This window comes from Gossypium hirsutum, chromosome D04 (genome assembly GCF_007990345.1).
Source record: "Gossypium hirsutum isolate 1008001.06 chromosome D04, Gossypium_hirsutum_v2.1, whole genome shotgun sequence".
NCBI lineage: Eukaryota > Viridiplantae > Streptophyta > Magnoliopsida > Malvales > Malvaceae > Gossypium > Gossypium hirsutum.
Genome location: NC_053440.1, coordinates 10,714,711 through 10,735,888, shown reverse-complemented (window position 1 = coordinate 10,735,888; position 21,178 = coordinate 10,714,711). Strand labels below are relative to the sequence as shown.

The following is a 21,178-nucleotide window of genomic DNA, read 5'->3' as shown; positions in this document are numbered from 1 at the left end:
CTTTCTTTGGGTTTCGGTAGGTTTAGGCTTGTTTTACTTTGGTTTATTAATATAAAAAAGAAGAGGGAATCAAGTGATTCAAAAGAAATGCAGTAGTTTCTCTAAGATAAATTAGAGAAAAGAAAACTGCAATGCTGATGAATGATCTGACGATATCGAGAAATGGGGTTTAAATAAATGGTAACAAGAGAAACAAGGCAGTTCAACAATTTGTTTGACCGAGTTTCATGCTTTTCTTTTTTTTGTTGTTGGAAGAAATTCAACCTTTCAAAACCTCACAAACAACTCATTGTTTTGCTTTCTTATTTTGGGACTTCCATTTTTTACAAGATTAAAATGTCTTCTTTTTTTTCCCCTTCTAAAATGTAGCATAAACCAAATATAGTAATCAACAATTTTTAAACTTCCAACCAAACCTTTTGAGCCGCAGACCTCGAGATTTATGAGATGTCCAAATTATGACATCCAAACTCAAGAAAGTTTATCTTCATTTTTAAAAAAATATATTTTGTAGCTAAAATTACATTTAATGTTCGTAATTGTGTGTTTAAAAATAATATTCAATAAATAAGAAAATATAATGTTTGAAATTAATAATAAAACATGTAATATGTATAAATTTAAATAAAAATTAATTTAAATTATAAGTAAAATAAAATTTAAAAAGATAAATATATTAAATATTGAATATTAAACACTTTAATTGTTTATAATGTTATCGTCATTCTTCTCGGAATGGTATCGAGTTGATTTGTGATACCAACTCAATCAATGATATTATCAATACATGCAATCAATATGAGTTTTAGTTGAAATATATATAAATATCAAAATAAATTTTAGTTGAAGTGTTAAAGAAAATATTTTATAAATATTGGTGATATGTGTTTAAATTTTACCGTATGCAATTTTTTATTGGTTTTATTAAAAGTATAAAAAGATAAAATACCCTTGTGATAATATAATTTATTTATACATGAAAATATATTTTTATAATTTTCTTAATTAAGTTAGGACAAGGTTGAAGGTGACACCAACTCAATCAAATATTTAAATATTAATATAGACATTGCTCCATTTGTTGCATATCATTTCTTTTTTCTTGTAAGTATTTAGTACAAGAACAAACCATTTAATTGCTTACTATTACATTTAAAAAAAAAGTAAGTTATCCCATTAATCATTCTAAAATTAAGTCGTTTCTATTTTGGTCACCTCATTTTTTTTGATTAATTTTGATCACGGCCGCTAAATTGATCATTCCTACGTTAAATTGAATGAAATGTTCTCATTTCCTTTTCTTTTTTTTTTATTTCCTTTATCTTTATCTTTTTCTTTCTTTCTTTCTTTCTTATTTTTTCCCATCTTCTCCCTGCTAACCAAGAAACCCTAGTCGCAGCCTCCTTAAAGGTGTTGCCACATGGTCTGTCGAACCACCATTGGCCAGCACTGTCCTTTCAATGAATGACGCAAAAGGACGCTTCTTCTTTCTCCTTATTTTCCTTATGCTTTCTTCTCCTTACCCACGACAGGTGCTTCTCACAACCATTGTTGTGATCATCAAACATCTTCTCTAGTGTCAAGACTGTCGATCAAAGCCACCAAAGTAAAGCCTAAAGCCTCCTCTTCAAATCTTATAGAATTAGATCTCTCAAACAAAATCTCAAAAATTGTGAGGTCATCCCCAAAGCTTCAAAATTTTTGTTCTTCGATCTCCTAATCCCACTATCGATATGGCCTAATTTTGAGATATCTTTCTACTTTTGAGTTTTGCAATGATGGTTTTACGGAAGCTGGGATGAAATCTTTAAGGGAGGTGGTGACAAGGATTTTTGTGTTAGAAGGGAGAAGATGAAAAAAATAAGAGAAGAGAAGAAAAGAAAATAAGGAAAAGTTTTTTTCCAAAAAATAAAAACTGGATTTAATGGTGGAAGAGATGAATTTAACAATTCAGTAACTAATTTGATCAATTGCTTCAATGACGTGATTAAATTAACAAAAAATATATATTGAATTTATGAAAATAAAAACCACGTGAATAATTAAATAGTTTACGCAAAAGAAAAAAAAAACTTGCTTGCAAATTCAATCTATATTGACTATTCATTTCTCTATGAAACAATTTCTCCTTTTCAAGATGACTCATAGGAAAAGGTTGAACCATTTCTTAGTACTAAAAAGGTATATTTAAAAGAATACTAATTCCTCATTATACCAATTTAAGTTGGATTCATGTACTTCACACTTTTCGCAAATACATTCCATTTGCAATTTCAAGTTGAGTTGATCATAGACATTTACGGTAATATTCTAAATTTCTAGTTTTTTTTTCCAATTTAATTTTTAAATTTAGATTCTATCAAATTATATAGTGCTTTAGTTTAAAATCATTAAAAGATAATGATGTGATACTTAAAAATTGAAACATATTATTGCTTAAATATACAATTTTAAAAATAAACAAATATATATATAGTTATAAATTTATAAAAAAGTTATAGACAATCATAAAAAAATTGAGAAATATTGATACAACTTACAGCAAGACACTTGCACTACCAAAAAGCGAAGATCATAAAAGAAAACAAATGATAAACTGCACTATAGATCATATTATTATGCTTAACTTTTTTTTTTCATTGGAATATAAAAATTACAAAATAATCAATTTATTGGACAAATCAATTTGAAAATAATGTTTAGAAACACAACAAATTTTTAAAATTTTTTTATTTAAAATCGAGCCATTGTAACATTTATAGCAATAAACCTCTTACATGAATTATATCTACGTTTCGAATTAAGAGGACTTAGTTGTTCCCGGCTTTCTACCTAGAGGCGAAGCTAGGGGGGCTAGCAAGGGCCTCGGCCCCCCCTAAAAAAATTATTATTTAGGCCCTTTAAAAATTTTAAAATTTTAAATTAGTAAATGTAAAATTGTATTTTGGCCCCCTTAAAATTATAAAAATTTGATTTAATACTTTAAAATTATAAAGATATAGACTATAAAAAGTTAAAATTTCATTTAGCCTCCCTTAAAAAATTATAAAAATTTGATTTAATCCTTTAAAATTATTTTGAAAAAATAACTTGACTATATATATTTGGATAGAATATATTATAGAAGGAGTATCTTTGACCTGACCTTTAGTCTACTTATAGAGAAAATAACAAGAATCTTAGTCAAACAAAGTGTAACCAAAATAATAATATTTTAATAAAAAAATCGACTCCCACTAGGAGAGTATATGTAAGGGGTAGTAGCACGCCTTCTCTTGGACTAGGGTTTGCGTCCCACTCTATCAAACAGGGACTTGTTGGGCCTCATAATTTATCGGGTCAATTATATGTATTATCTAGTTTTTAAATCAATTCATATTATTTATCCAACTCAATAAATATATTTTCTATGCCTAAAATTATTATTATTATTAATTAATTAAATTATTTTCTCAACCTAGTTCTAATTTCTTTAAAGTCATGGCAATTTTATCATATTAGAATCTATGAATAAATTAATTTATCAACTTGTTCTCATGAAACTATGATGAATTAATTTAATTTTCACTTCGAACTTCAATTATTTAATTTTAAAAAAAGTAATAATTGAAAAAAATAATTAATTACCAAACCATATCTTGTTCATAGCGAGAAAACATGTTCATTGCGAATGATGATACATGTGATCTATTTATCTAGTTCGTTGCTTCACAATTTCATGTCATTGGTTAATGCAAACCATCACGGTTATATTTAGCTAGCAGAGGGACCACTTAGACATATATAATTAGAGCTCAAAAAATTGTAATTAAGTTTCGAGTCTTGGTCTATTACTTACAACATTACTGAATCATTGACTCATCCCACGAAAGTTTCATGACTAAGCTCTCCCTATTATATACCATTATGAAAACTACTATATCAATTGTTTGTCTAATGACCATGTCATATGTGTGTTACCCTCATAGGAGATCCTAAATCTCTTTGTGATAAAATTCATTCTCCCAATATGATCTTATTTTATCTCAATGATAATCATTACTTCTTCCTTCATGAAAAAAGCAATTACTAGCATATACAAATTAAATCATACATCTTAGGACAAATGACCCGTGATCACGTTACTTTTTCATTTATCATGTAATGCCGTTGAGAGATGTCATTTACCCTTTATTGGGCTATGAATTTCACTATTGTAAGGTTTTTAATTCTAGTTTCAAGCATGAATGGTCAAATTTATGCAGACAACTATAGGTGGCATTCTTCGTAAACTATATGGTATACTTATTCATACATATATGCATGGACATGCTTCTTGATTTATTGTCATTCCTACAAACATAATATTTGAAAATATGAAAAGAAAAAAAATTAAACCGACACTAACTAGTCAAAATTTCCATGGTTTCATCCTAAGGGAAAAAAATTAAAGTTAAAATAAAATTAAAATTTTATCCCAAAGCATACTTTGGGTATTCATGAATTAGGTCGCAGCCCCAAAAGTGAACACAAACCTTAAAATCCAAATTGTTGCCTCCACTCGCTGTCTCAAATCATTGCCATTGTCATTGCTCCACTGATCAACCTATCGGCTTCAATTCCCACTCAGTGCTACTCGACCTTACTGCAACTAGCCTTCACGCAAGAAGCATTCTCACTGTCTGCTAGTGCTAGTACTGCTCCACACCTACCCAACCCCACTTAGTTGCCCTATTGGCAGCTGCTAATTCTTGCATGCAACATGGGGCATGAGGCCTCTACTACTTTCTACTTAGGCTACTGTTGGGCCTAGTGTTGGATCTGGTGCCCTAAGTGTAGTATTTTTTTTGTCTATGTTCACTTTTATTTTCCAGTTTCAATCATGAATGATTAATATATACATGATAAGTGCGTATGCCATTTTTTCCTAAACTATATGGCATGCTTATTTCATATAAGCATGACATGCTCTGACAATTTTATAATATTCACATTCATTTATTCATAAAATCCACAATTTTGATTCTCTCTATTTTTTCTATTAAGGGAAAAAAATCGAAGAAATGAATATGAATTGTACACCAGGTAGGGTCCCAAGAAAGGGAGGTGATTCATATTTGACCACAAAGCATATTATCATTATCGTAGTTTTCACAGTAATCAAATAACCTAAAGAAGTGAATGGAACAATACAACACATGTATTTTTTCATCAATACAACAGATGTATTTTTTTTATTACCACACTTCTTATCTTTATCGATCAACTGTGGATCATCTCATACATACATAGTACAATTATATCTTTAACAATTACTAAATAGATACATAAGGAGATAGGTAGTTAAAATAAAATTGTCAGTCAATGTTTCCATGGTTCTATTTCTAGAAAATAAATGAAAAACAAAAAATTACATAATTTTTCACCTTAAGACATTCATTGTGTCTTCAACCATTATCACTCCATCTTCTCCTTTTCATGGACTCATTTTGGGAAAAAAAATTAAGTTTAAGTCTTGTGTCCTATCTGGCTCACAAGAATTCTAAAAAGAAAATCCTACATAGAGATGATAGTCCAGAGTCTATTTCCTAAGAACCTCAACCTTGGCAAAAAAAATATAATAAATATATAATATCACATTTATTCCCATATATTCCTTTAAACATGCAAATAAGTATAAAAATGTCACATCTTATCAAATATCAATCAAACAAGATGAAGAGAGAGATTCGGTCTCAGTTCACACTATAAACATAGTACAACTTGGCTCTTAATACCAATTGTTGGAAAAAATCCAATTTGAAAACGGTTTTCTTGCATAGTGAAAAATTAAAATTTTGAAAATAACCTGGTTTGTGATATTTATAGAAATAAACCTTAAATCGAAATCATACCCGTGTTTTAGGATAAGCAAATCCTTGATATTTTTTAGCTTTCAACCAAATTATCTTCTTCGCTATTCTCGTACCACAAACTGCTTCGAATGTAGGCTTGAACCAATTGAATCAAAACACAAAACTAGAAAAAGTTTTCTTTTCCTTTTGGGTGAAAACGAAAATTCTCTCTTCTTTAATAGAAACCAGTAGAATGCTTATTTTAGAAAAATATATTTAGTAGTTTAGAATAAATTCTCTCTATTTTTCGGTAGAGTAACAAGCTCTTAATTTGTGTAAATAACACTACAGGTGAGATATATTTATAAGGAGATAAAGGTAGAACCTTTGCTGAACTGTAGAAGTTTATTTTAAATAGAAAAACAACTTTCTAGTCCAACTAAGAGAGGGAGGAGGACTAATAAGGTGTGTTGATGAAGATTCGAGCCTTTTATTGTGTTGGGCCCAATTATATGTGCTTTTTGAAATTTTAACCCAAAACTTTATAATTTAATCCAACCCAGTACATATTTTTCTCTTTTACAAAGTAAACATTAATTTTCAATTAAATAATTCTCATCCCAATTTTACCCCCAATAAAATTATGATGATTTTACCCCTAGTAAAATTTTGAGAAACTATATTTAATATTTTACCACTCAACATATTCACTGTGACCGAATGATTTATTTTCATTTTCGAGCTTTAAAACAACTCAAAAATATAAACTCATTCTTCCGATATTTTTTAGTAATCCATGTACATTTGCAAATGAATCATTTCTCATTTTCATTTCCATTTTGAGAAAACCACATTCATTTTCAAATGATTTCATTTCTCCATTTTGGAGAAAGCCATAATCATTTTTGAATGTTTCTCATTTCTCTATTTCTATTCATTCCAATCATTTTGATTCAAACAAGCAATTCATTTTTTGTTTCAACAAGTTAGCGGAGGGACCGATTGGACATATGTAATTAGGGCTGAAATGATTTATAATTAAGTATTGACCTTTTGCCTATTAATTATAAACTGATTTAGTTACGAAATCACTCCACTATAGTATTGTGACAGAGCTCTCCCTAACGACATACCATTACGAACGCAAATTGAAACACCCTATAACCTCAAACCGTCGTCGAAATCGAGTTACAAGGCATTATCGTATATCTTGGATAATTTACAAAAAAAAAATTCTTAAATAAATAACAAACATATATAATCATAAATTCATATAAATTCTTACTAATTGACTTCATTCTTTTTTTTAAAAAAAAATTTGAATATAACACCTTTATAACTATTGAACCTTCCCTGCAAATTTCAAATTTCAACCAATGCATTTATATACTCAATTATACCAAAATACCCTTTATCAAAGTGCACCCAAAATGAACATAACACATAATGTTTCCATTCTAAACTAAACATTTCCAACTCAAGCCATATCACATAGCTTGATCAAACCCAAAAATTCATACCAAAAACTAACTATACATGCCATATTTACATTAATTGCATGAGGTCCAAAAGTACCAAAAATCGTTTTGATAGTGTGATGGCCAATCTCCGACCTTGTCCAAAATCGAGCTAGCTTCCGAATCTATAGAACATAAGAAAATGAATGAAGTAAGCACTAAGCTTAGTAAGCCGTATAATATAGAATTAAAATTTTCCAATTTAATATCTAAGCATTTAAAACAATTAAAATCAATTCATTTGTCCACAAAGTCTATTCACATCACCATCCAAGAGTTAGTCATATAGCCAAATATATCACGTCGTCCCTATAATTCATATATTCATAAAACAACAATCCATGCAAATCATGTATTTCATGTAACTTTTAAATCATGTAAATCATATAACATTTATATCAATTCTTTCCAATTCGTATAACCTGCAATTCATCGGTAATAGCAGAAATTTATCCGTAACTTATACATATCAACGGTAATTCATCCATATAATTACATAGCTTATTCATATAATCAGTAACAGTAATTATGCTCGTTGAACCTATTAGAACATCGAGGGATACACGGGTGATACACTATAAGTGTATTTATCAGAAATTCGTCAATTCATTGTCATTTTCGCTCTTTCGAGCCATGATCGGTAAGCTCATTCCGTGCTGATAAACGGTAAGCTCTATTGAGCTGAAACGGTAAGCTCCGTAGAGCTGAAACGGTAAGCTCCGTAGAGCTGAAACGGTAAGCTCATACGAGCTGTGGTGAGTCCGCAACAAATGCAAGAGCTTGACCAAACGGTAACCCTAGTGACAAGTCACTTGTATCCGACAATTTTCTAAAGTTCAAATGGGCTCAGTATTATCCAATTTCATCAATTAACCAATGAAAAATCAATAACTCAATTTCTCAATTCATATGTGTATATATATATCTAATATTATTAAGTACATACATTTAAATACTCAAAATTTCATATTCAATGCCTATTATCATGCCAAATCTATATAACGTATATAGTATTTGTAACATTTCATTTGCATTCATGTAAACAGTAATATAATAGTATACCGGTAATTTAAAATTCAAGTATATCATTCATTCAACTTACATACATTTATTTTTGGACAATTACAAATATTTAATAATTCAATTCTAGCTACACGAACTTACCTCGTATTTGCTCGAATACTTTCGTCTACCCGTCTAACTTTTGTTTCCCCCGATCAAGTTCCGGTATTTATTTATCTTGATCCTAATTGAAAATCTAAGCTTGGCCGAATGTAAAAGCCATGACTTTGGCTTTCTAAACTTTAAAATCGTGTAGAAGGAAAAATGGCTGCCACTTTCTGTTTTGTTTTTACTTTAAATCAATGTTAATAATCATTTTACCAAATTAACCTTAATGAAATAAAAGCATAATTCACATGTTTTAAGGTCATTTATGACCAGCACCACTATCATTGGTCCAATAACATAATAAGGACCTCTCATTCAACTTATTAGCAAATAATTACTCTTAACGCATAGCATGCTACTTTTACAATTTACGCGATTAAGTCGTTTTTATCAAATTAAGTATTTAAACTGTAAAATTTCTTAATGAAATTTTTATACTATAATTCCATCATGCTGTAAAACTTATTAAAATAATATAATAAATATTTTTACTCGGTTAAGTGGTCCCGAAACCACTGTTCCGATCAGACTCAAAAACGGGTTATTACAACTCTCCCCTCCTTTAGGAATTTTCATCTCCGAAAATCTTACCAGTAAACAAATTAGGATACTGTTTTCGCATAGCTTCCTCGGGTTCTCACGTAGCTTCCTTTATCCCGTGTTTATGCCAAAGAACCTTCAAAAGTGCTATACGTTTATTTCTTAATTCTTTATTATCTCAGGCCAAAATTCTGATCGGTTCTTCGTTATACGATAAATCTGACTGTATTTCCACATCAACGAGAGAGATCACATGTAAGGGGTCGGATCGGTATCGACGTAACATCGAAACATGAAAAACATTATGTATCTTTTCAAGTTCAGACAATAATGATAGTCGATATGCTACAGGCCCTATTCTTTCAACAATTTTATACGGCCCGATGAATCGCGGACTTAACTTTCCTTTACGGCCAAAACGAAAAATTTTCTTCCACAGTGACACCTTCAAGAATACTCGATCTCCAACCTGAAACTCTATTTCTTTACGTTTCAAATCCGTATATGATTTCTGTCTATTTGAGGCTACTTTTAAACTGTTTCGAATCACTTTCACTTTTTCTTCAGTTTCTCTAATCAATTCAACCCCGTGAATCTTTTTCTCACTCAATTCTGTCCAGTATAATGGTGTCCGACATTTACGACCATATAAAGCTTCATACGGAGCCATTTTCAAACTTGACTGGAAGCTATCGTTATATGCAAATTCAATCAGAGGCAAGTGTTTCTCCCAGCTACCTTTAAATTCAAGTATGCAACAACGCAACATATCCTCAAGTATTTGTATAACTCTTTCGGACTGACTGTCAGTCTGAGGATGAAAGGCTGTACTAAAATTCAATTTCGTTCCCAAAGCTTCTTGTAATTTATTCCAAAATCTCGATGTGAATCTCGGATCTCTATCAGAGATAATAGACAATGGTACACCGTGTAATCGTACAATCTCAGATAAGTACAATTCAGCTAATCTATCCAGGGAGTAATCTGTACGCACCGGTATAAAATGAGCCGATTTTGTTAATCGATCAACGATAACCCAAATTGCATCTTTCTTTTTTGGAGTCAGAGGCAATGCCGATACAAAATCCATAGTAACTCTGTCCCATTTCCATTCCGGAATCATCAGCGAATGTAATAAACCTGACGGTACTTGATGTTCGGCTTTTACTTGTTGACAGATCAAGCATTTCGATACAAACTCTGATATATCTCGTTTCATTCCTAACCACCAGTACAACTGTTTCAGGTCATTATACATTTTAGTGCTACCCGGATGGATAGAAAAGCGACTACTATGTGCTTCGCTCAAAACTTTCTGAATTAATTCAGTATCTTTAGGTAAACAAATTCTATTCCGGAACATTAAACAATCATCAGTCCCAATACTAAATTCAGAATCAGAATTAGACTCACATTGGATTCGTCTAGCTTGCAACTCTCTATCATTTTTCTGAGCCTCGCAGATTTGTTGCAGAAATATCAGTCTAGCTTCTAATTCAGCTAAAATAGCTCCGTCATCACATAACATCATCTGAGCGTTCATTGCTCGCAAAGCAAATAGAGACTTACGGCTCAAAGCGTCAGTTACAACATTAGCTTTTCCCGGATAATAATCAATTACAAACTCGTAATCTTTCAGTAATTCGAGCCACCTCCGTTGTCGCAGATTCAAATCTCTTTGTGACATCAAATACTTCAGGCTTTTATGATCTGTAAATATTCGACATTTCTCACTATACAGATAGTGTCGCCAAATCTTTAATGCGAATACTATTGCAGCTAATTCAAAATCATGTGTCGGGTAATTCTTCTCATGTGGTTTCAATTGTCGGGAAGCATAAGCTATAGCTTTTCCATATTGCATCAATACACAACCCAGTCGTTTAGCGATGCATCACTGTAAATCACAAACTCTTTACCCGATTCAGGTTGAACTAAAACTGGTGCCTCAGTTAACAGTGCTTTCAACTGTTCAAAATTCTGTTTACACTTATCAGTCCACTCGAATTTCACATCTTTTTGAAGTAATCGAGTTAACGGTACTGCAATCATCGAAAATCCTTTTACAAATCTTTGGTAGTATCCCGCTAATCCCAGAAAACTTTTGATCTCGATACATTTTTCGGTGGTTTCCAGTCTATAATTGTGGATATTTTGCTTGGATCAACTCTGATGCCTTCCGCTAAAATAATATGACCTAGAAATCTGACTTTCGGAAGCTAGAATTCACATTTGCTGAATTTAGCATATAATTGTTTATCTCTCAAAGTCTGCAACACAATTCTCAAATGTTCAGTATGCTCCGTCTCATCACGAGAATAGATCAGAATGTCGTCAATGAACACAACAACGAATCTTTTTAAATACGATCTGAATATTCGATTCATTAAATCCATAAATACCGCAGGAGCGTTAGTCAAACCAAAATGCATAACTAAAAATTCATAGTGACCGTACCGTGCTCTGAAGGCAGTCTTCGGTATATCTGAATCTTTAACTCGCAACTGATAGTAGCCTGATCTCAAATCAATCTTTGAAAATACAGTAGCCCCTTTCAACTGATCAAATAAGTCATCGATCCTCGGTAAAGGATACTTATTCTTTATAGTTACTTTATTCAGTTACCTGTAATCAATACACATTCTCATTGATCCATCTTTCTTTTTAACGAATAACACCGGAGCACCCCAAGGTGAAAAGCTCGGTCTTGCAAATCCTTTGTCTGTTAACTCTTGTAACTGTACCTTTATCTCTTTCAATTCCGTAAATGCCATTCTGTATGGGGCTATCGATATCGGTGTTGTACCTGGTAACAATTCGATGCCAAATTCAACTTCTCTGATCGGCGGTAAACCCGATAGTTCTTCTGGAAATACATCTAGAAACTCACTGACAATCAGTACAGATTCAATCTTCAATTCTGACATTTTAGTATCCAGTACATATGCTAAATATGCATCACAACCCCTTTTTACACATTTCTGAGCTCGCATAGAAGATATCACAACCGGTAATTCACTCGAATCATTAGATTCAATCCGAAGAATTTCACCATTCTGACATTTCAATTCTATACTCTTTCGTCTGCAATTTACAATTGCATCATGCATATTCAGCCAATCCATGCCCAGTATCACGTCAAACTCGTTAAATGGTAAGAGCATCAAGTCAGCCAGAAAACAGTATCCCCGAGTCATCAATGGACATTTCTTACAAATTTTATCAACTAACACTGACTTACCTAACGGATTCGATACTTTAACTACAAATTCTGTAGACTCAACATGTAAACTCTTTTTAAACACTAATTCTATACAAATATAAGAATGAGTTGATCCTGGATCTATCAACACAATTATATTAGTGTTAAAAAGAGAAAAAGTATCGGTAATAACATCAGGCGACGAGGCTTCCTCGTGTGCGCGTATAGCATAAGCTCTGGCAGGTGTTCGAGTCTCCGATCTCACATTTGAATCTCGTGTAGTTCTGCAGTTTCCACTTTGATTCCCTGCATTTCGGGGTGGTCTACCCTTGGTAGTAGTATTACTCACTTTAACTGTTTGCTCTCTATTAGCAGTAAATCTCTCCAGACAGTCTCGTAAGAAATGATCTAACGATCCGCATCTGAAACATGCCTCATTTTTCAATCGGCATTCACCATAGTGCTTTCGGTTACAATGTTTACAATCAGGTCCTGTATTTCTCACACTACCCACACTAGTAATGGATGTCGTTTGAGGCTTTAGATCGAATGATCTAGCATCTCTTTCTCTAATTGATATACCCGCTGAAGCAGTGGAACAAGAATGGAAGTCTTTAGATTTCTTTGGTCCAGATTGATGCGGTTTACTCGCGAATCTTTTTCTAGAATCTCTTGCTTCAAAATCAGCTTTTCGTTTCTCTTTGGCAAGTTCTTCAGCTTTACAAGCCCTATTAACCAGAACAACGAACTCTTTCAGTTCAAGAATTTCGACTAACAATTGAATATCTTCATTCAGCCCATCCTCGAACCTTCTACACATGATAGCTTCAGTAGAAATACATTCACGTGCATACTTACTGAGTCGTATGAATTCTCTTTCATATTCATTTACCGTCATACGGCCCTGTTTCAAATCAATGAATTCTTTTCTTTTCTGGTCTACGAATCGCTGACTAATATATTTCTTTCGAAATTCAGTTTGAAAAAAATCCCATGTAACTCTTTCTCGTGGAACAACAGATATCAGAGTATTCCACCACTGGCATGCTGCATCTCTCAACAATGAAATAGCACATTTTAAGCATTCTTCTGATGTACAGGTTAATTCATCGAAAACCCTGATTGTATTTTCAAGCCAAAATTCAGCCCTCTCAGTATCATCACTAGCTGAGGCTCTGAATTCTTCGGCCCCGTATTTTTGTATCTTATCAACATGAGGTCTATTCAATCATAAAGAATCCGTACCTTGTATATTTTCAGGGTTTGGTTGGAGAACTGGAGGGGGTGAAGGTTATTGAGCAGTCGGGTTTGCTCGAACAAATTCAGAAAACCATTTAGACATCATTTGGAAGAAAGTTTGTTTAGCTTCTCCCTGACCGCCAGTAGCAGGGCTCGATTCAAAAGGCGCAGTTCCTTGAGTGGAAGCTGGCACATTACTTTCTACATCGTCGGCCATTGCTCGATTTGGATCCATTTACTATATAAAACATAATTCAGAAGCTGTCAGGAGATATCACACTATCGCAGTTTAAATATGACATGTATAGCTAGACTCGTAAACACTACGGTAGTCCTAGAATCGACTAAACCGTAGCTTTGATACCAATTTAAATGTAACACCCTATAACCTCAAACCGTTGCCGAAATCGGGTACAAGGCATTATTGTATATCTTGGATAATTTACAAAAAAATTTTTCTTAAATAAATAACAAACATATATAATCATAAATTCATATAAATTCTTACTAATTGACTTCATTCTTTTTTCTTTCTTTTTTTAAAAAAAAATTTGAATATAACCCCTTTATAACTATTGAACCTTCCCTGCAAATTTCAAATTTCAACCAATGCATTTATATACTCAATTATACCAAAATACCCTTTTATCAAAGTGCACCCAAAATGAACATAACACATAATGTTTCCATTCTAAACTAAACATTTCCAACTCAAGCCATATCACATAGCTTGATCAAACACAAAAATTCATACCAAAAACTAACTATACATGCCATATTTACATTAATTGCATGAGGTCCAAAAGTACCAAAAATCGTTTTGATAGTGTGATAGCCAATCTTCGACCTTGTCCAAAATCGAGCTAGCTTCCGAATCTATAGAACATAAGAAAATGAATGAAGTAAGCACTAAGCTTAGTAAGCCGTATAATATAGAATTAAAATTTTTCAATTTAATATCTAAGCATTTAAAACAATTAAAATCAATTCATTTGTCCACAAAGTCTATTCACATCACCATCCAAGAGTTAGTCATATAGCCAAATATATCACGTCGTCCCTATAATTCATATATTCATAAAACAACAATCCATGTAAATCATGTATTTCATGTAACTTTTAAATCATGTAAATCATATAACATTTATATCAATTCTTTCCAATTCGTATAACCTGCAATTCATCGGTAATAACAGAAATTTATCCGTAACTTATACATATCAACGGTAATTCATCCATATAATTACATAGCTTATTCATATAATCAGTAACAGTAATTATGCCCGTTGAACCTATTAGAACATCGAGGGATACACGGGTGATACACTATAAGTGTATTTATCAGAAATTCGTCAATTCATTGTCATTTTCGCTCTTTCGAGCCATGATGGGTAAGCTCATTCCGAGCTTATAAATGGTAAGCTCTATTGAGCTGAAACGGTAAGCTCCGTAAAGCTGAAATGGTAAGCTCCATAGAGCTAAAATGGTAAGCTCATACGAGCTGTGGTGAGTTCGCAACAAATGTAGGAGCTCGACCAAACGGTAACCCTAGTGACAAGTCACTCGTATCTGACAATTTTCTAAAGTTCAAACGGGCTCAGTATTATCCAATTTCATCAATTAACCAATGAAAAATCAATAACTCAATTTCTCAATTCATATGTGTATATATATATCTAATATTATTAAGTACATACATTTAAATACTCAAAATTTCATATTCAATGCCTATTATCATGCCAAATCTATATAACGTATATAGTATTTGTAACATTTCATTTGCATTCATGTAAACAATAATATAATAGTATACCGGTAATTTAAAATTCAAGTATATCATTCATTCAACTTACATACATTCATTTTTTGACAATTACAAATATTTAATAATTCAATTCTAGCTACACGAACTTACCTCGTATTTGCTCGAATACTTTCGTCTACCCGTCTAACTTTTGTTTCCCCGATCAAGTTCCGATATTTGTTTATCTTGATCCTAATTGAAAATCTAAGCTTGGCCGAATGTAAAAGCCATGACTTTGGCTTTCTAAACTTTAAAATCGTGCAGAAGGAAAAATGACTGCCACTTTCTGTTTTGTTTTTACTTTAAATCAATGTTAATAACCATTTTACCAAATTAACCTTAATGAAATAAAAGCATAATTCACATGTTTTTAGGTCATTTATGACCAGCACCACTATCATTGGTCCAACAACATAATAAGGACCTCTCATTCAACTTATCAGCAAATAATTACTCTTAACTTATAGCATGTTACTTTTACAATTTACTCGATTAAGTCTTTTTTATCAAATTAAGTATTTAAACAGTAAAATTTCTTAATAAAATTTTTATACTATAATTCCATCATGCTGTAAAACTTATTAAAATAATATAATAAATATTTTTACTCGTTTAAGTGGTCCTGAAACCACTGTTCCGATCAGACTCAAAAACTGGTTATTACACAACTACTCAGTACTCATCCAATGACCTTGTAATGAGTGTGTTACTCTCATTGGATATCCTTAATCTCTTTGGGATAATATTCATTCTCCCAATATAATTCTATTTTATCTCATGGTAATCATTACATCTTCCTTCATGAAAAGTCAATTACTATCAAATAGTAATCAAGACATTTATCACAAAGACGAACGACCTATGACCACGTTTACTTTTCATCAACAATGTAATGCTAATGAGAGGATGTCATTTACCATTGTCTCGGGCTATCAATTCCACTGTTTTGAATGACACTATGTACCATAGAAGTCATATACCCAACGCATCAGCTTTCGATTCCTTATCTATTTGAACTGGGGATTTTACTTACATCAAAATGTACGAGTCATGCATACGTAGTCCGCCATCCAATCGAGATTTAGGTATGCCACACTATGAACGTCACAAGTGAATAAATCCATAAACGATTTATGATCTATTCTTTTTTAGTCTAGTTCGATATGCTGTCAGTCCAGATAGTCACATCTATGTCTCTATCTTTACTTTACGTGCAAAAACCATGTGAGGACAATATACAAAATATTAATCTAATTCATAAATAATTTTATTAACCAATTTGTTCAAAAAATTACAAATGTACATTGACAAAAATATTACACTTAGGACACCAAATCCAACATAATCAATAAAGAATATATTAAAAAAGAAAAGAAAAGCTAATAGGTCAAATAACTGGGGATAGTGCAAGGGAAAAGAAAAGGGAAAATTTCTATTCAATCTTTGTACAATTTTTTTTTGGCAATAATATTTGGACTGTGCATGGAAACCCCAAATTGGCATAATGCAATGTCTAATTTTAATAGAATAAATGTATTGTTGTCACCCTAAATTGTCAATCGTCATACCTATTTGAGATTACCATGCTTAGTTCATATTATTCGGTTAATTAAAAAAAGTTCATATTATTCTGGTAATTAATATTTTTATATTATTTTGGAACAAAAGCCCAATCTATCTATATATCCAAAATTTTAAATTTAATAAAAAATAACATTAGTATTTGGTATATTAACATTGTACTTTTTTTATTTCATAAGATGCCTTAAAAAATTGTGGCGTGTCCCTCTTTTTAAATATTTACTATATTTCTATATGACATTTGTCAACCCCTAACCCTGCTGTGGAGTTTTTAAACTCTACTAATAGTGTACCAAATATTATTTATTTTAAAATTATAATATATTTTTAAATTAATAGAAGATAATCTTAAAATTAAAATAACTAAGTTTTACACTCGTTTTACCGGGATATCAACAATTATTTAAAATATAAATATATAAGATGTGAATAATTTTTTATATAATATACAAATATACCCAAGTGATACAAATACAAGAAAAATAATAAAAATACATTAAAAAATCTACAAAATGCGAATAAATAAATAGTCTAAATATATAATAAATTATTAACTCATAATAAATAGATTTTGAAATGAATTTATAAAATATATCTTTGACCATTTTAAATTTAATTTTTTTTAGAAAAAAAATTGTTAATTTCGCATTGTCCTGTTGTTGTTTTTTCATTTCGATTTCATTTGATGGAGAAAAAAGGAGGAAGAAATCTACTGAATCTTCAATCTCTATCAACGATCAAGTCACGACCAATTTGACAAATTACGGTCATCAGAACCAAGAATTATCGCCGAAGAAGAATGAAATGCGAGAAGCAATTCAATACTGCCGTCAAATTTTGATGATTTAGGCCCCGTTCTTTATTGCGTTTTAAATGGACTTTTGCGTTAAAAAGTCCTTTTCTCTTAAAAGGAGAGAAGAACGGCCTCCATCTTCTCAAAAAATTCTCCATCTAACGTTATTTTTTCCTGATGGAGAAGCTGAAAATTTCACCATCTAAAAAGCTTGAAGTGCTTTTGGCTGATAAATGACCAAAATAACCTGTCTTCTCCCCCTTGGAAAAACGTTCTTTCCTCTGCTGTGAAAGTTCTATACCTATTTTTTTCACATTTTCGCTGTGAAAGCTCCTTCCTGTTCTTTGTTCCTCTTCCGCAGGTGAGTTCGTTTTCTTCTTCTTCTCTTTAATTATTAGTTATGCTTTGTTTTTATTTACTTTTTAATTCTGGCTTTTGTGCCTCTTTTGCTTTACTGTTTTGTGCCTCTACTGCTGTTTTGCTCTGCCTCTTCTGTTTTGTGCCTCTTTTTCTCGCTTCGTAACTCTTCCAAACTATTTTAGTTGATAAGAATAGAAGAATCATGGTTTTACCCTTGTGCTGTGAATCAGTCGAGAGAAGAAAGTAGAAATATGACAATGGAATTTCCATGAATTTATAGTAAACTCAAGACAACATAATTCCTAACTAATTGTCTGACTCTAAACTCAAAGATAGACTTAATAGACCACTCTTTTTCTGTTCTTGGAAGCAAATCCCAGACCTTTTGTAATGGGTATTTGACTTCAATTTATCCCAGACCTTTTCTGTTCTGAGTTTACTTTCTATAATTTTCCATGTGATGTTGAAAATGGAAATAATCAGGCAGGTTAGAATTTAAGTGATAGGGATTCTGGGAAAGCAATATCCTCTTTGTATATCTTATGTCCAAGAATATTTTGTAAAGCGAGATGTAATTTGGCTTATGATATTGTTTTCCCCTTCTTTTACATACGTGTCTGTATCATGGCATATACAGTTGTTTCTGCTTTCATTTTTGGTTTGATATTACATGTTACTTCACTGTCATCATATATAGCTCAAATCTGTTTGCTAGACTTTAGATTTTGGCCCTATAGGATGTTCCATAATTTCTAATTTCTAACAAATGGTTGTCCTTGTTATTTAGATATTTTATTAAAAACAATCATCACATGCCGAACCATTTTGCTGGGTTTTCAGGTAATTTCTAGTAAAGGTGAAAAGGGTGTCCTCCAGAATATGAACCAAACAACAGCCACAATGAAGCTTCCAGATAAAGCACCAAACTTTAATTTTCTTTGTTAGATATTTTATAGCTTTAGCAAGCTTAAATTATACAGGAAATTCTTTGATGGATTCGATGTGATCTGTTTTTTGTTTCATCTTGTTTTTTTTTTTTAATTTATATGAAAAGCATTCAAGTATATCAGCTTTAGTTTTTGCTTTAGTTTTTGAGGTATAGAGGTAAACATTGAAACATCAAGAGTTAGTGTAAGTTTTATCCTCCCAAAGTTAAGAGAGGGGACTGCTGATGGAGTTTCCTGCTTTAAAAACATGTGTTGCATGCTTTAACTGGCCCCTCCAAATGCAAAATTATCAATTTTTGTTAGTGTTATAGGCTGAAGGATAAGAGACCAAGAATGTATTTGATAATATTGAATTGCAAGTTGATGCGAATCATAATTAAATTTATGTATCATTGCTATAAATGTAAATTGTTTGACATGCAGAGATGCTCTTGATGCTTTGGGATTGGTTCGGTACTGCTGTAGGAGAATGCTTATGACTCATGTTGACCTCATTGAGAAGCTTCTGAACTACAACAGTAAGCTGTCTTTCTTTCTTGCCTTCATTCTGTTTGGACTTCCTCTGTATCTCATGCTTCTGTTCATCTTAGTGCTGGCTTTGTTTAGAATTGCCTTCTCTACTGACTGCCTTATTTTTATTTTTTTTGTGGTAGCATTGGAGAAGTCGGAGACCAGTTGAGGAAACATGTAGAATCTAAGGGTTTGTTGCAGTTTGTTTGAGTGCCTGTCAATGATTCTCAGTTTTGTTTAAGTGGGGCCGTGTTTGAATCCAGAAGAAGGGAAGGAAAGGACTTAAATAGTACTAGTCTAGTTTGTTTTCTTTAGCTCTATGATGGATCGCTGTATGTACGAAATTAGTGGGATTTGAAATGCTGAAAGTGATTGGAATGCTTTGCTGTTTGCTGGGATAATTGTATGATCAAAGACTAACTTTTGTTAGTTGCATTGCTACAGATGTGTTAGTAAGTGTAGGATGCATGGGAACCTTAACCGAGCATTTTAAAATCAATAATGACATGACCTTCTGGTAGCTTACAAGCTAAGTGAGGGAAGTGGGAATGAAGCAAACGACACCATTTAATTATATCCTTTCCTTCTGCTTGTCTCGACTTTCATTTTCATATGCTTATCAAATATAAGTATTATATTAATCAAATTATTTTCATATGCTTATCAAATATAAGTATGCTATTGACAAATCATTTATTGAATATAACCAAATCATTTTCATATGCTTATCAAATATAGCATCTAGTTTAATCAATTCACTTTAAATTGTAAATGCTATTGACAAATTTTTAGTATTTATATTTGGTATATAAATATTATCCCTTTTTAAAACTTTAATCTAAATATATGTAATATTTTAATTCGTTAGGTTTATCTTTTCTATGTTATGTTAGTATATAATATGAGTTATATATTCAAATACATTTTAAAATAAAATAATACAAATGTGTTAAAAGCATTAATTAAAAATAAAAAATAATTTTTATAATAATACAATCGTATCAATATTTAATTACAAATATTTAATTTTTATATTTAAATATTTAAATATAGTTTATATGTTATAATTAAATTTTATAAATAATTAATATTAATTACTTAGAAATATTTAAAATTAATATTATATATTAAAATATTAACAATAAGTTATAATGAATTATTTTTTATATTTTTACTAAAATATCATAATATTAACTAATTTGAACATTATTTAAATAAATATTTATTATTTTATAATCTTATGTCTAAAATGGACATTTTATTCTTCAAAAGTACTTTTTGACAGCAATGCCAAACACTCAAATTTCTCGAAAGCACTTCTCAAAAGCATTTCTTAAAAGCACTTCTCAAAAGTACTTCTCAAAAGATCATTTTACAAGCTACCCTCGACAACCCAATGCTTCTAATGGTTCTAGGACCTTCAACAATGGCACAATGGGACCAACCACAAAAAATTATGGATCCAGCCGTCGTAAGTACCCAACACAATATGAACTTCCCTAAGGACAAAAGCAACAATTGAGAGCCTTCAGCAACCAAAACTAAAACTGTAGGGAACTACTAAAACCTAATCTCAAGGGTTCAACTTCGAATGCAAACATTTTGAACAATGAATTCTATTGGATTCTTATCGAAATTCTATCAATGGGTAGTGTTGTTGGGGCCTTATCTTCTTATTATAAGATAACATTTATTTTATATA

At 31.4% G+C, this 21,178-nt stretch overlaps 1 long non-coding RNA gene across 1 annotated transcript; it reads left to right on the top strand.

Moving 5' to 3' along the window:
* The first annotated feature begins 17,718 nt into the window (after nt 1-17,718).
* Nucleotides 17,719-19,905, top strand: LOC107891235 (uncharacterized). Its single transcript, XR_001682157.2, has 3 exons — nt 17,719-18,020; nt 19,390-19,484; nt 19,620-19,905. It is a non-coding gene; the product is annotated as an uncharacterized lncRNA (long non-coding RNA).
* Nucleotides 19,906-21,178: the final 1,273 nt, after the last annotated feature.